At 39.8% G+C, this 13,128-nt stretch overlaps 1 protein-coding gene across 14 annotated transcripts in view; it reads left to right on the top strand.

The window, feature by feature from the left end:
- Positions 1-13,128, top strand: part of NCOA3 (nuclear receptor coactivator 3) — a 170,185-nt gene that overhangs the window by 12,182 nt on the left and 144,875 nt on the right. For 12 of the 14 annotated variants that reach the window (XM_078848171.1, XM_078848167.1, XM_073309495.2 and 9 more), the window contains one exon: positions 2,552-2,625. The gene's annotated coding sequence lies outside the window, so the exon portion shown is untranslated. Of the gene's footprint in view, positions 1-2,551; positions 2,626-9,161; positions 9,283-13,128 lie in introns of all 14 variants that reach the window. The other 2 variants (XM_078848168.1, XM_073309496.2) reach the window with 1 other exon arrangement.

The following is a 13,128-nucleotide window of genomic DNA, read 5'->3' as shown; positions in this document are numbered from 1 at the left end:
CAAAGAATAGATTTGAGGTCCTGGTCTCCTAATACTTTATAGGAAGAGAGATAGGAAAAGGAACCACAGACATTCTGGATGTCAGCCTGTGAAATTTTCCACTAGTTCCTTTAACATGCAGGCATGCTTATGCTATTGGTATTGTGGTCAGCAGTTCCACTGAGTAGAAATTCAAGCTTCTCAGTCAGTGATGAAATGATTGGCCAGAGCTTTACAGAGTGCAAGGCATAAATACATTTACACTTCCTAGTTAACACTAAGTTCCTATGTAACAATGCTTGTAATTAATAGGTGAAATAAATTATAATCACACAAAATCAAAGTAGTATTGGATCTGTGCAGAGTGTAAATACCCATCTTTGGGGTTACCCCTTTTTCTCTTCCTTTTGACATCCAGATTTTCAATCTAAGCTCTAATATAAAATCCTTCATGTTTTAAATTGCATCGCTGGAAATTTGATTGGCAGTTCTGTAATATGTTCAAGGAAGGAAAGGACAAGCTACTGAGCAAAAGTAGTTTGGCTTAACTCATGGGTTAATCTGACCCAGAACAAATCTGCTGCCCAATATTGTGTCAGAAAAGAAGGAATTTCCATACTGAATAGACCTAAGGCCTGATCTACACTGGGGGTGGGGATCGATCTAAGATATGCAACTTCAGCTACAAGAATAGCGTAGCTGAAGTCGACATATCTTGGATTGACTGACTTAAAATCACTTACTTTGCGTCCTCGTGGCGCGGGATCAACGGCCACTGCTCCCCCGTCGACTCCGCTTCCGCCTCTTGCAGTGGTAGAGTTCCAGAGTTGACAGCAGAGCGATTGGGGATCAATTTATCGTGTCTACACTAGACGAGATAATCAATCCCCAATAGATCGATCGCTATCCGGCGGGTAGTGTAGACGTGGCCTAAGATCCATCAGAAAGCACGAGAGGCTTTGGAGGATGCCATATTAGGCCTCATCCAGATCTCTAATAATACTGTTTTAAATACTGTAGTAGAAGAGAATAAATTTTATGTAATTTTTGTCATTAATGATCACTCTGGATGTTGATATTCCCACTAAATGTCCAGTTCCTTTTTGAATATTAAGTTCTTAACCTAAATGAGTTCCACAGATTAATTACACATTGTATGGAAAAAGTATTCTTTTCTTACCTGATGAATTTCACACTTTAATTTCACTGAATGTCCCTTCTCCCCTTTTGAGACAGGGAGAACAGAAGTTCCTAGTCTACCCTCTCATCTTAAATTCTGCAGTGTCCTTTCTGAAACAGGGTGAGCAGTACTGCCCACAGTTTTCCAGATCAGGCCACAACATTAACTTTATATAACAGCATTTTCATATTCTCTATTATTCACTAGCCCATTCCTTGTATAACTGAACAGCTTTTTTCCTTTATTTGACCACAACTGTGCATTGAGCAGAGGTTGCTATTGAGCTGTCTGCAAGAGGTTTTTATTTTCCTTTTGTGCAGCCACAATATAAGAGAACTTTATTCTGCAACTGATCTGCCTCAGCACAAGATTTCCTCCACTGACTCTCATCTACCATCTTGTTTAACTTGTCGCAGGTTATTTACATGTGAAGGTGCTTTATGAGAACAAAAGCCCAGAGAAGAGGATGCTTAAGGGCCACCTAGTGCATAAACATCTTGTAATCCACCAAGTCAAGAATAGTCAGTCTGTCAAAACAAAATTCGTGTTCTAGAAGGCTCTGACAATCTGCTTACATTAGCCTCAAAGAACAAGCTCTCAAAACCCCAACCTCAAAATGCAGGAGGTAATGGTCAGTCCATGACACAGGTTTGGAAGTTATAAGTCTGCTAGATCCAATATATGGCCAGCTGTATAAGGTGAGACTGTAACTGCCTGGGAGGGCCAGTGTTGGCTAGAAAACATTGAGTTTACTCAGCACTAAAAGCCAGATATAAACTGCATAAGTGTAGATTGGTGGTGAGAGCAAATGTTCTACAGTTGATAAATGCAATCAAAGTCTGGCCATATCTAGAACAGACTTGTACTCCAAAAGTAGAGTGGCTTCATCTGCTTCTGGAGCAAGACTCATTGAGGTGTGTGTATAACACCTAGGTTTCTTTCCTGTTTTATCATGTGAAACTGTTTGTAGAGCTCTCTATCTTGTGGTATTTAATATTCTTCAATTTTTCTTTAAATGTAGTAGTAATCCTAAAATGCTAAACTATATATCAAAGTTAAGGTATGTAAGAGTTACTGAAAAATAACTCCTCATTTGAATGAAAATTCCTATTTGAATTTCACTTCAATTCTATATTTACTAGAATACTGCAGAACATTTAAGAAATCAGACCATTTGAAATGTATAGAAAACTGAATTTCTTCAGTAGTTCTGCATAAAATACTTTTTTTAGTAAATTTCACTTTTGTGTTGCTTAGAAATGAATTCCTAATAGCCCCATTTTAAAAATATGCTCTGGAGCTGAGTAAGCCTTTGCTGTGCTGGTCTGTCCTTCAAAATAAAACTTCTGGCTGGCTTGGAATACTAAAGGTTGTCTTTCTGGTTTGTTTCAGCACTCATGAAAAGTATTTTGAGAAGACAAGTTAGAAAGCTACCACTACACTATTTCTGAACACCAAAAAAGCAGGTAAAGTTCTGTGTCTGAAACACTAATTCCAGTGTATGTATGTCTGTGTAACTGTAAGTGAGCAAGCAGATATTCTTAATGCCCTTTTTGAAGAGGGAATCTAACAGACCAATGGAAACTTACATGATGCCTTGTAAAATATGAGGAAGTGGACCAGTGAGGAGTGACTACAACTTTATTCAATCTTAATGAGACCTTATAGAGCAGTCTCACCAAGCTTCAGTGAAAAGGGTTTGTCCACACCCACCCTAAGCTGTCAACAGCCTCTCCACCTCCCACTTTCTTAATGTCCTTTCCATGTTCTATTCCAGAGCATCCTAACACTTCCTGAGTTACAAGGCCCATCATATTCCCAAGGTGACAGCCCCATATAGAGTAATTGTGTGAAGTGAACACCAGGCTTCATATAAGTGCCTAGTCTTTGCTGATAGCATTTCACTGAGTAAAAGATGATAAAGGCATAATGTGTTCTCTCATACATCCTTCTTTTAGCACTTGACTAAATATAAAGTGCATTAGTTTTAACAACTTTTAAATTTAAAAATAAACTGGTGTAAACCCATCTTTAGATGCTTATTTGTGTTCAGCTTAAAACTGTTCCTAATTGACTTAAGCCAAATTGAAACAATCCTGTCTTTAAACTGAGAATAGTCCACATGACCACCTTCACTAGTTCAACCAAATTGGTTTTGAAATCGGTCCTTATGTCAACTATGCAGCTTTCACATATAGAGAAGTCCTTACCCTAACAAAGCAACTTTTGACTGGCAAGATAATTGTAGAAGCTTTCATAATTTCCCATTACCCAAGTAAATGGTCATGAACGTAATATTGTAACATGCGCATGTTGAACTGAAACTTTATATGAAGCCACTGTTTCCAAGGACTTCTTGTTCCCCTTAAATATTTAAACCTGTGCTAATTTTAGGAATTACTTTATTCATTACTTTTTTACCTATCTGAAGGCTAAATGCTTAACATTTTGGGTTGGAGGGGCTGTTGGATTAGTTGAGGTCACAGTGTAACTGGCTTCTTTAAGAGGGAACTTGGTCTAGTGCACCTGTGGTTGATTAGTTGCCTCCTAAGTGGGCTTAGAAGAAGGCACATGAATCCTACAGTGGAGGAGGCTGGGTGAGCCAGCCAGTAAAGAAGGGATTGGGTGAGAGCTGCCTGCGATAGACAGGGAAGCTGCAGAGAGTGGGAACATCTGCAGGACCTCATTACAAATAGTGAGGCATTGCTAGGAGATCGAGGGGGCAGGTTAGCTTACTGATCATCCTGAGCAACTGCTGAAGGCTGGAAAAACCAGAGAGCCTGTGCTGGCAGGCTGGACTGTTTGGATAGAAGTAGAGACTGGTTACTCAGATGGATGGCCTGGAGAACAGAGTCCTAGAACAAGCACAGAAAGGAACTGAGAACCAAATGCTGGTGGACTCATGGGTGGGTGTTCTGGAAGATCCCTTTGGAGAGGGATATGGAAAATTGCTGTCTTAATGTTTACTGCAGTAATGGAAAATTTGGGTTTGATCATTAGTTTTTTTAGATTACTGCACACCTGCATGAATAAGTCATGCCCATAGGTGGGTCTTTGACTTGAGAGATTGTGTTCTTGGCTAGACCAAGGGAAAACTGAAATAGGGCACACGTGTTCTGCAGGGGGCACCCAGTTGAGGCAACCTTATTATAGGGTGTTCTCTGGGTCAATTGTTCTGCTGTACCAGTGGAGCCTATAGGTTATCTGCAAACACATATTGAAACTACAAACTGCTTTGCCTTCACTAGGATTTTACTATCTTAGTTGCTGTGATAGGTAACGTATGGTAAGAAAACAACTCCTCTTCCTAGTGAAGACAAGACCCAACAGGTGTGTCTTCACTAGATTTAGCTAATACGCTTCTATATGTTGGTCCAGACCTCCAAGTTCCTAGGATAAGCCAAATATGTGCAGTGTCCAGACTTTTTGTCCTAAGAGTTATACAGTGTAAACACTTGTGGTTCAGACTTGCATGTACAAACATGTTTGACAGTTGCTAAATTCTACTGTAGAAAAGTCCTCAGTGGTTTGTTCATTGAGCTTTTATACTGAAAAAATCATTTAATTTGTGAGGTCTAAATTAGCTATCCAGTGTCTCAAAGCAGGATGGATGTATGAGAAGAGCACACGTACAATATTAACAGCTCTTTCAACTTTTACAACAGCACTAATTTTGTGTTCTAGTACTTAAAATAGCAGTGTGTGCCTAGATTAACCATACTAGCTTGCCAAATCCTATTTTAGGAGACAGCATTTTTTGTCCCTCAAGAATTGTTTTGCATAGCTTGCTTTTTTGCAGTGTAAATATTAGTTTAAAACACTTCTAACAAGTTAATTGTGGATTTGGGGACAGTATTTTCCTCACAAATTAACTTCTAATTCTATTTGGAAGTCCTATTTTTCTTTTCCACAAGCAAGCTATGTACATGATTCTAAGTAGTTTTTGGCTTTGAGGAAAAAATTCTTCCTTCCAAAATGAATTTTCAGTAGGCTTCTGATAGCAAATGTTGTGCTGTTGAATACCAGTCTTTTTTTTAAAGTAATGAAGTGAATTCCCAGAAAATAACTTACTAGTGAGACTTGAAATAAAATTGGTCTGAACAGAGAGCAAATGGTAGTGAATGGCATCTATTTTCAAGTTTTGAGGATGACCTGGCACTTATGGGTAGCTTAATTATGCTAAATCGCTTTTTTTATTTAAATGTGAGTACTAGTTTACTTTTCTCTGTACTTGTCCAGGAGTGTCTGCTTATCAATGAATGAGCTCAGCTGTGGGATTATGGTGGGTCTCTCATTTGTGGTGGTATACCTTTAAGAGAAATAGTAAGCTTTCAGTTGAGCAGACTTTATCATTTGATTGTTCCTTTCAGTGGTACTGGTACTTCAGAGAACTCCAAGTTATTTTAAAGTTAAACCCTCAGATGAACAGATGATGGTCCTTGCTTCTAAAAAGTAAAGGGCAGAGAAAGTTGCAAGGAATAGTCACTCCAGCCTTCATGCAGATATCTTCAGTCAAAGGCAATCACCTGAATGTTAAGTGCAGCTGAGCTGACATGTATTACACAAATTCCAACATTAAAAGAAGGTTGTTTGCCAAGTCAGCACTCGAGTTAGTAAATACCAGAATTAAGGTTGCCTGGAGAAAGCAGGTGTCATTTTGAGTCCAACAGAGCTATGAACAACGATGCAGGCACTACAGCTTTCTGTTGAAGTCCTCTTGCTTGTATCGCTCAGGTAACTCTTTTTCAAGACCTATTTTATAAGATTAGGGAATAAAATGGGTAGAATTAAGATGCAAAAACCACTAACTACATTGGGTATCTGAAGAGTCCCATGTTTGAAAGGAATCCTGACAGTAGTGGTGGTTCATATTTGAGGTATATGCTTCAATCTAACTTTAAAGAATGGGTTGCAACTCTACTGTCAAATCGTATTGAGGCTTTTCTTACCCTGGAAGGAATTTTGGAGTTCTACATTGTATTCGACCTCCTTCAACCCCCTAGTGTTCTCTTGCTACACAATCATCAGTTTTAAATCCCAGGTTTCAGCTACTGTCCTAGCTACAGAATGGATAGGACTCATGTTAAATCATGTCAATGCAAGTTAATCAGCTGAGCTTGCTCTGGAGCAACATGAGGATACATACTCTACCCTCTTAGGTAGAGGGAAAGAGATGGAGTTACTTCCAACACACCCAGGCCCACCAGTCTCTGGTTCATAGAATCATAGAATATCAGGGTTGGAAGGGACCTCAGGAGGTCATCTAGTCCAACCCCCTGCTCAAAGCAGGACCAATCCCCAATTTTTGGCCCAGATCCCTAAATGGCCCCCTCAAGGATTGAACTCACAACCCTGGGTTTAGCAGGCCAATGCTCAAACCACTGAGCTATCCCTCCCCCCCCCCCCCCCCAAGAGGCTGGGACTGAGAATCACTGGGATTACAACATGGCAATGTGAATTACTAATGCCTATAATGGCCTTGAAATTTCTCAACTTCTACAGCATGCTTTAGAAATTGTAAGAATGAGACACCTTATGGCTTCACTAAAATATTAGCATTTAAAAATCTCTCAGTGGATGGACTAGCAAACCTTACTTTTCTTAGTAACCAAGTTTGGCTGTGACAGTAAATATATTTTTGGCACTAACACAATTAAACCTGTCTGTGCATGAGATTACTGTAGGATGAAAACAGGTGGGTAATTCTGTTAATTCATATAAATGAGAATTACTGAAATTGAATTGATTCCAGAAACACTACGTTAATGCTGCTGCTAAAATTAGGGTTTTTATCACTATTTTCATGCTGTTTAGATAAAACTGACAGCTGATGAATGTAATAGTCTTCCTTGTTTCAGATTGGAGAAAGATAGGGAGGTCTTTCTGCAAGTGCTGTTTTAAAACAAAGAAAAAACCAAAACACTTTACAAAACTTATTAAATGAGCATATGATTTTTAAACAGACAAAATGAAACCTGATTCTTTCCATTAGTCTTGCTTAAGAATTCAGTTCTGCTCTAGAAAGAGACTAGGTAACCAGGGTACAACATAACTCAACAGATATCCAGTATACTCCCATTTATCCAAATAGCATGGCAAGGCATGGATTTTAGTTGGATAATGAAAAGGGAATTGAATAAGGAGCATGGGAAACAAAAGTAAGATGTCAGACTATCACAGTATTTTATTGTAAAATCTACATTTATTGAAAAGTAGACAAACATGAACTTTACTAGAGAATGCTAGCTTGCACAAAGCAGTCACAGTAATCTGCTATAATATGGCAAAGAAGTTGGTTATAGCAGCTTTCTTTTTTTGTGCTATTTAATTTTCTGCTGCCTGCATGCATAACTTTCGGAGAAGCAAGGTGTGCATGTAGTCAGTGTTCTCCTGACTCTCTCTCCATCCCAAGTAAAAACCTGTTAAACGCAGCAACTGGTTCAGAGGCTGTCAGTACCTGATCCGAAGGTGCTGCTACCTTTGTCAACTCCTCCTTATCCTCTTCAGCTGTGTCATGAATTCTGTTGATCTTAGGAATATTCACATCTTAAGTATCACAGCCCTCCTATTCCTGGACATCCTCTATTTCCCAACTTGTCTGCTCAGCAATTGCATGAAGGGCATCTTGTATCCTCAATTTCCTGGGATACTCTAACCAGCTCCACTTTGGGTTCATGTAAGACCTTTTCTTCTCCCCCAACACTGGCAGTTTTTTCCTGCTGAAGCCTGGATCACAATCCACCTAATAGATAGCAGTCACCTTTTATTGTTAACATCTTAATTTAATCTGTGAGGGTCAGTAGCATGTGTGCAGTGAGGACATTAGCCAACAGATTAGCCCTGTACAAATATTTAAGGATTGCAAATGTTCCTTGATCCATAGTTTGGAGTTTTGATGTGTAAGTAGGCAAAAATAAACACTAGACACAATCAGCTTCAGTGAGCTGATCAGAATCATTGTCTATAAAAAGAATATTATGCTGTGGGAGGTCTAAAGACCACAAACCCATTTGGACAGCTAGCATAAAGTTGGAGTGGAACCAATATTTTAGAAATGGTGGCATTCACTTTGTGCAGTGTGGGACACAGGAAATATCTGCATCTGAAGCATTGGGGACACCTGGACTTGCTGATCACAAACCACTTTAGACCATGTATTGCTGTGTCATTTGTACAACAACACATTAAGTCTGTTCTTTTTTCAAACCAGGGATGAACTTCTCAGACGAACATGCAAGTGCATTCTGGAAGCATTTTCCAGAATGTCTGCTTTGACCTCATTATAGGTCTAGTCAGCTTCAGACCCTCTTTAACTGCATTCATAGACTTACCTTTTTCTAAATGGGGCAATGTTTGCTGTGCAGGAAGACAACAGTTAATCAGCAACAGACTTGTATCATGCTGCTTCTTGAAATGACTTAGCCATTCCTCACTACCACCAAAAGCAGCATCCACATTAATATTTTGATGGAAATAGCTTTTTGCTTTAATATAGTATCTAACGGAACACCTGTTTGTGGACCTATTTTGAATAAACTAAGTGCCTCGTCTTTGCCCCTCATGTTCTTGCAGTGACCAGAACCATCCGGGCAATCCATAGTAGAGGGCATACTCTCAACTTCTTGTGCACTGTGGCATTGCTGATGCAGAACTGATGGGCCATATCTACAATCCACTCCCTGTTGTCAAGGCACATTAATATTCTTGGCTTCTGCTCATTATTGAGCATGGGGTGTTTGTGTTTTGTCAACTTTAAGGCACATTTCTGAATCCATGAATTTAACTGCTTGATTTTTATGCTGTTCCTAAGTAGCTGCTAATCAGCAATTACGGAGTAGGCATTTTTTTTAAAAAATGCCGCTAATGTGCTAATTGGAACATAATGTGCTATGTCACATGGTGGGAGACAAGGAAGGGATTCAGATAATGGGATTTGGATAAACGGGAGTATCCTGTATCTGAGGATGTTGGTAACAGTCTTACTATTTTTATCCTCTTGCAGGGCTCACAAAAGCTAGGAGGAGTTTCTTCTGTGTTTGTGCCTCAACAGACTTGTTCAGTTCCAAGTAGAATTTTGACAGTTACGCTTGTGAAACTCCACTCAGGACAATAGGATTGCACAGGTATAACACGATCTTCTGACCTGCAGAATTTCTTACTAAGAAGTGACGTAGCACAAATTGATGCCCAAGTCCCACAGGGAGTTTGTAGGGTTGATGGTTAGAAAAACCGTTAAAATGAGCAGAATTGATCTGGAATCAGACAAACATGGAACCTCAGAATGCCACTTCAGCAGACTCATTCTTCAGAGTAGATCCTTCAGTGTTTTTTTCTAAACTGAAATACTTATACTCAGTCTCATGTTGTGTTAAATCATATTACCCTAACACAATGTAAATAGGTTTTTTACTATTTCACAAAAATGCACTGGTTTGCATACCACAATAGAAGATTCTATATCTTCTATGAAACATTAACATGTGATCCTCTAGTGCAGGGGCAGGCAAACTTTTTGGTCTGAGGACCACATCGGGTTTCAGAAATTATATGGAGGGCCAGTTAGGGGAGGCTGTGCCCCTGCCCCCTATCCACCTCCCCCTTGCTTCTCATCCACAACCACACCACCACCACAAACTGCCCTGCCCTCTATCCAACCCCTCTGCCTCCTTACCACCACACAGCACAGAGCACCAGTGGCTGGCACCACTACAGCCATGCCGCCCAGAGTGTTGCACCAGTGTAGTGTAATAAATTTCTCTCTGTAACTGCTACCAGTAGCACATTCCTATGCGGAGCAGTTTAATACACTACACCGGCAACATGGTGCACTGAGACTGGGGGAGGGACTAGGGGCTAGCCTTCCTGGCCAGGAGCTCGGGCCAGGCAGGATGGTCCCACGGGCCATAGTTTATCCACCTCTGCTCTAGTGGTTGAGATTTCTTCTAGAAAGGTCTCAGGACTAAACCGTATACAGGGGAAAAGGTGGTAACTTCACTATATGGCAGAAGAGGAAAAGTGGTTTTATGACTCTAATATTCAAAACAAGTTGGTCATGCTGGCTTTATTTAAGGGGCTGAGGAATAGGTGGGGAGATGGTTTCCCTTTTCAAAGGCCTTTCATTAGTTCAGCTTCTGTCTAAGGATACTCCAGGTTCATTGGCTAAAGCAATTCATTCAGAAGTGGTGATATGCTACCTCTGGAATGTTTTTGGCACCTGATGACCCTGGGAAGTAAGGCATCTGCTTGGGACAGATTCCGTTCCTTGTGTTGCACCCCAGAATAACCTGACTTTAGTCATTTGGCCACCCACTTCCCACTATCTTGATGGAAGTAGTTACTTCCAATAGCATTCATTTCCATTCTCCGTGGGTGGAACAAAGTGATTAAAACATAAGTAATGGCTATCTTAAAATATTACCTACTGTGTATTAATGCATCAGTAGAGCTACTGTATACCTGTTTGTTGTATCAGTAACACTATGCACCAACTTGGTGCTTTCCCTGAGGATGAACCACTTTTGTGGTGTGTTGCTATGGCAACTGCCTTCTGCAGCTGCTTCAAGGTCACTCATCAGTCATAGCTTAGTGTGGATTTTGTTAAACAAAAGATCAGTGCCCAACAGATAATACAGTTAATGATCATTTTGCTGCTTTATACAAACTTTATTTGTTAGACTAGATACATGAAGAAAACTATGGATTAAAAGTAATTATATTTAGATATCACTTAATTTAGCAACAGTGCAACTTGAAATGATGCATAATTTTCTTAGAAGGCTAATCTCACTAATCATGCCAGATGTGAACACATTAATACAAAGTTCTCAAATTTAGAGAACTATAGGAAAAAGTCTTTTTTTATAATTAAATCGGAGGTAACCACTATCAGGCATAAGCAAACAGATTCCTTTACTCAACATAAACTAAATGTTTTCCTTCTAATACTTTCAAATAGTTTCCAAGTCACCGAATCACTAATTTTAGTAAACTTCTTTGACCAATAAAATAGTGATAAAAATATGAATAAAGTACATAGAAGCATGGGCTAACTTGTAAATAGCTGTGAGTAGTCTGTATTCTAGAAAGGAGAACAGCAACCGATACATATAGTGTAATATGTGGAGAAAGGCATTTAGTGTTCCTTAAATATCCAAATATTGAGGGCTTGAGTATTTAATCAGACTCTCTGCCAAACTTACTCAGAATATACTTTTAAAAAGGAATATCAGACTTTGGAATTTTTTCAGTGGAAGAGATTGACTATTCATCTTAAAATAACTGTCACAATTTAATGTCTATTCTACAGGTAGGAGTAAACTGGTCACCTAAAGTTTGTGTCATACATATGACCTAGTAAGCCACGTTATACAGTTCAAATCTCAGAAAAAGACAAGACTGTAAAGATTTAAGTACTCACAAAAAGAAAAGGAGTCCTTGTGGCACCTTAGAGACTAACACATTTATTTGAGCATAAGCTTTTGTGAGCTACAGCTCACTTCATTGGATGCATTCAGTGGACTTTGATACATGCCCTTTTTGTTTCTGTCTCCCTCATGAATCCTGATGGGAATTCCATGGAGACTTTTTTCCCTTAGAAATAAGTTAAATAGTGATATCCTGTAACATCTGACCTACTATAATTGTTCATCTGTCTCATTTGTTCCCCAGATGCATATTGAGTACTCTGGATAGGTGTTGAAAATAAGTGTGTGTGGGGGGGGGGGGGGAGTGATGTGTGTCTAGCCTCACATGCTCAAGCAGTAGCCATATCCTAGAACTCTTCCTTTACTTCCCTCCCTCCCCCAGCTTGTAAGATCTCTTTTCTGTCCAGGCATCCAAACTTTCACCCTGGCCCTCATCTTCTGTCTAGATTGCTTAATTGCCCCCAACAATTCCATACTAAGCACAGCTGCTAAAATCTGCCTTGCCCATTTTTCTGATCATATAAACCCCATTTAACTCCTTCCTCTTACTATATTGAAGCCTTTTGTCTTCAGCAGCAAACCCTTTCATGATTGTCCATCGCTAGGTGTCTGCTCTTATTGTCATTCCAACCTCCACCATTTCTCCAGTACTACCATATCTGTCATGGTCATACTTCTGTGCCATTTTCTATGTTGCTCCTACTCCTAGAACTAACTGCCTGCCCTAGTTAATCTGAATAACTGCTATTCTCTGCTTCATACCTCATCACAAGACCATGTCTGTCAATTTTGTAAGAAATCAGCCAGTTAGCAATGGCTTGAATGGGAGATGGAATTTGACACTTGGTCTAGATAATTTCTAAAAATTGCAAATGTAGGTAAACACATAGCAGGAGCAGGCAGAGAGGAATAGTTAAATCCATCTGTTATTGTTTTAGGGTTCATCTGCTCTTTGGGGGTGGAGAAGGCCACAGCAGCAAGTCTCAGCCTGAGTCAACTGATTCAATATAGCAATGTAGATGTTCCCACTTGGGTTGGAGTCTTGCTGGTTTTTTGTTTAGATGTGCTCAGCGATTGTAAGGCCTTCCAGGTAGGCAGTGTGTGTACATTGTCTAGTGCAGTGGGGCCCTCATCTTGCTTGGAGCCTCTGAATGCTTTGGCGTTAACAATAGGTAATGGCTTCACCTTACAAAACTTCCCCTATAAATGCCCCACTGCCCACATTCCTGAGGCAGTGAGGACAGTGATAAAAGAAGCAGCAGCAGCAGAAGAAGACTACATCTCAAGCTGCTTGTAAACCATTAAACTTCTGTAATTAGCAGCTCTCAAAATTTGCTTTCAGACTTGACAGCACATTTCTCATTTCTGGGATGATGGAGGGAAGTGAGGCAGCAGCATGTTCTCAGTAACAGCCATTTATTCTATTTTTAGAGCTAGTAATTGTGGCAGGTAACCAATGTGACTACTTTGAATAACAAACACTTCTATACCTGTCCTTACAGCATAGAAGACTAAGGGCTAGTTTACACTAGAAGTGCCACAGCT

Source organism: Lepidochelys kempii, chromosome 13, assembly GCF_965140285.1.
Source record: "Lepidochelys kempii isolate rLepKem1 chromosome 13, rLepKem1.hap1, whole genome shotgun sequence".
Lineage (NCBI taxonomy): Eukaryota > Metazoa > Chordata > Testudines > Cheloniidae > Lepidochelys > Lepidochelys kempii.
This window is presented reverse-complemented; position numbering and strand designations above follow the sequence as displayed.